Genomic DNA, 4,335 nt, shown 5'->3' on the forward strand with positions numbered 1-4,335 from the left:
TTTTGGGGTTAGGCTTTAGAGACGGCTGCATTCACGTTAAATAAGGCACCATCGAAATGCGCTGAGACGACACCATATGAACTGTGGTTTGGAAAGAAACCCAAGTTTTCATTTCTTAAAGTTTGGGGCTACGATGCTTATGTGAAAAAGCTTCAACCTGATAAGCTCGAACCCAAATCGGAGTAATGTGTCTTCATAGGATACCCAAAGGAGACTGTTGGGTACACATTCTATCACAGATCCGAAGGCAAGATATTTGTTGCTAAGAATGGATCCTTTCTAGAGAAGGAGTTTCTCTCGAAAGAAGTGAGTGGGAGGAAAGTAGAACTTGATGAGGTAACTATACCTTCTCCCTTATTGGAAAGTAGTTCATCACAGAAATCAGTTCCAGTGATTCCTACACCAATTAGTGAGGAAGATAATGATGATGATCATGAAACTTCTCATCAAGTTACTACCAAACCTCGTAGGTCAACCAGAGTAAGATCCGCACCAGAGTGGTACGATAATCCTATTCTGGAAGTCATGTTACTTGACCATGACGAACCTACGAACTATGAGGAAGCGATGATGAGCCCAGATTCCGCGAAATGGCTTTAGTCCATGAAATCTGAGATGGGATCCATGTATGAGAACAAAGTGTGGACTTTGGTTGACTTGCCCGATGATCGGCAAGCCATAGAGAATAAATGGATCTTCAAGAAGAAGACTGATGCTGACGATAATATTACTGTCTATAAAGCTCGACTTGTTGTGAAAGGTTTTTGACAAGTTCAAGGAGTTGACTACAATGAGACCTTCTTACCCGCAGCGATGCTTAAGTCCGTCCGAATCATGTTAGCAATTGCCGCATTTTATGATTATGAAATTTGGCAAATTGATGTCAAAACTGCATTCCTTAATGGATATCTTAAAGAAGAATAGTATATGATGCAACCGGAAGTTTTGTCAATCCAAAAGGTGCTAACAAAGTGTGCAAGCTCCAACGATCCATTTATGGACTGGTGCAAGCATCTCGGAGTTGGAATATACGCTTTGATAGTGTGATCAAAGCATATGGTTTTATACAGACTTTTGGAGAAGCCTGTATTTACAAGAAAGTGAGTGGGAGCTCCGTAGCATTTCTGATATTATATGTGGATGACATATTGTTGATCGGAAATGATACTGAATTTCTGAATAGCATAAAAGGATACTTGAATAAGATATTTTTTTTCAATGAAAGACCTCGGTGAAGCTGCTTATATATTGGGCATCAAAATCTATAGAGATAGATCAAAACGCTTAATTGGACTTTCACAAACCACATACCTTCATAAAGTTTTGAAGAAGTTTAAAATGGATCAAGCAAATAAAGGGTTCTTGCCTATGTTACAAGGTGTGAAGTTGAGTCAGACTCGATGCCCGACCATTGCAGAAGATAGAGAAAAAATGAAAGTCATTCCCTATGCCTCAGCCATAGGTTCTATCATGTATGCAATGCTGTGTGCCAGACCCGATGTGTGCCTTGCTATTAGTTTAGCAGGTAGGTACCAAAGTAATGCAGGAGTGGATCACTGGACAGCGATCAAGAACATCCTGAAATACCTGAAAAGGACTAAGGATATGTTTCTCGTTTATGGAGGTGACAAAGAGCTTGTCGTAAATAGTTACGTCGATGCGAGCTTTGACACTGATCCAGATGACTCTAAGTCACAAACCGGATACGTATTTTTATTGAATGGTGGAGCTGTCAGTTGGTGTAATTCTAAGCAGAGTGCCAAAGATAATTGTCTCGGACCGTGACGTCAAGTTCTTGAGTTACTTTTGGAAGACCCTATGCGCCAAGTTCGGAATCAAGCTACTATTCTCCACGGCATACCATCCACAAACCAACGGCCAAACGGAAGTGACGAACCGAACACTCTCCACCCTACTACACGTGTTGATCAAGAGGAACATCAAGGAGTGGGAAGAGTGCCTACCGATCGCCGAGTACGCCTACAACCGTGCAAGACATTCGACTACCGGCAAGTCCCCCTTCGAGGTCGTCTACAGATTCAACCCGTTGTCACCATTGGACATTCACTGGTGCGCGTCAGTCCTAAACAAACGGGTTTTAACCCCTTTTTGTGACGTCATTTGGAACCGTCGCCAAGTGAGTGTGTGCGATAGGGTGTCCTTCGCACACGACCCAGAAATCGTCGGGGATAGGCCCTCCTGGGACCCTGGCTGGGGCCATGTGCGATCGAGCGAGGCATCTAAACCCAATCATTTTCATAGGTATGTAGATCGCACATGGTAATCCGAGTAAATCATTTCCGTAGGTATGTATATCCCACACGGTGAATCCCAAAAAACATTTCCGTTTGTATGTATATCACACACAGTCAATCCAAGGAATACGTTTCCGTTCTTATGTACATCCCACACTATCAATCCAGGGAACACGTTTCCGTTCTGACGTACATCCCACGCAGTTTTATGTGTAGGCTCGTGTGTGAAAGGTGTAACTATCACACATGGTTTTCCATGGTTAACCGTTTGCTTTTATCAGCTATATCACACACTATTTGATGAAGAAAACTATGTGGCATTGGGCTATCCATCGCAAGCGCTTTTACTGCTAGAACCGTTTGCAAAGGTCCATGGCACATTTAGCAGGTTTATTAGTTTACAATTAATAATTCCAGTATTACGCAAATTCACATTTCATATCGAACGGCTGTTTGCCAATTTCATATCAGGCACATAAATATATTATAACATCATAGTACGGTAGCTACATGAAAACAACACAGTACAACATATAGCTAGTTCAACTTCATAAGAACAATATATTCATTTCCCTAATCGAGATCATCCAAGCTCGTCTTATCCACCTCTGCTTTTAGTTTAGTAAGAACCCATTTTGCACGGGCCAACTAGGAAAGTGCCTCCTCCTTCGCTAACACCACCTTAGCAAAGTCTGATTTTTAAATCTGAGCTCATTCTCCACCTTCAACTTTTTATCCCGCATCTTGAAATATGCTTCATCCTTGACAACACTTTCTCTAAGCCTACGTGTGTTCTCTTCCTCATACATGCTCCAGAGCTTCGCTACGCACATCTTCAAAGACTGTGGCCACTCTAGATCAACCCACTCCAAGTAAGAACACTTCCGTTCATCCTATAATATTTAAAACTAGATCACTAAAAATTGTAGGGGAAATGGGTTTATAGCAACATAGAAAATTACCAATGCTTATTTTGAAAAACTAAAGAAACATGTTAATTATGACATATCTTCTCAAAAAGATCAATGTGCAAATGAAATAATTGGTAATGAGACAACAACCAAATTTGGAACAACAGAAGCTATAAGTAACTACAACGACGCTACAAGTTCTTACTCATGTACAATAAATAAAAAATTAAACATTTTATGAGGAAGGTAAATATAACTACAACAACATAGCGACAATGTTCGGATGACAACAAATTGATACTAATAGGTGTGTACATGCACAAATTTAGTAACATAGAACTAATAGCACTAAGGCCGTCCACTATGTATGCCAAAATTAGGGTAAAGACAACTCTTGCTATATCTCGCACCGGTGCCCTGCACTGGCGAGCCGATGCAGCGGAAAAAAATCAGGGACCCGGACTCCGGAGCACGTAGTTGCTCCGATGCCCAGTTCCTTTGTGCCATAAAGATTTAGTATTTTACTGCTTGGCTGCTCGGATGTGTGGACCAAAGTTGGCTGCACAAACTGCTGAAGCGGTGCCAAATAATTTTCTAATGGCACCGCTGATGAGATGGCAACAATTTAAGATACTAGGTATAAACTGTGACACTGTCTTAGGATGCGTTTGGTTGAAGGTGTGGTATGAATGGGTTGGGACCGTGTCAGTGTCTGAATCACATCTAACAAATGATTTGTAACAACGAAAGAGGGTCTAACCTTCTTTGCACATGCCAGAAACTTCCTCCCACTGTCCACAGAATCAAATGCAACTAGCTTCACGCATGGAGATTGATGGTGACAATGAGCAGATAGATCTTCAGCAACCCCGCTCCATTCGTTGCCACTGATGGTCTTAGGGAGCTACAAGAAGAAGAAATGACTCAAATCGGCTGCCGGGTAAAAATCCTTCATTCCAAGTCATAGACTGAGAGAGAGAGAGAGAGAGAAGAGAGGCATACCCGGGTGGTGAAGGAGTAATCGGAGGAGGAGGAACCGCTGAAGAGGTCTTTGAAGAAGACCATGGCGACCCCGGCGGTAGGATGCGAGACGGCGAGAGCGAGGAAGTGGCTATAGCTTAGCAAGGAAGGAAGGAAGGAGGAAACAGGGGAAATGTGACTTGTGGTCG

This window comes from Triticum aestivum, chromosome 7A (assembly GCF_018294505.1).
Source record: "Triticum aestivum cultivar Chinese Spring chromosome 7A, IWGSC CS RefSeq v2.1, whole genome shotgun sequence".
Lineage (NCBI taxonomy): Eukaryota > Viridiplantae > Streptophyta > Magnoliopsida > Poales > Poaceae > Triticum > Triticum aestivum.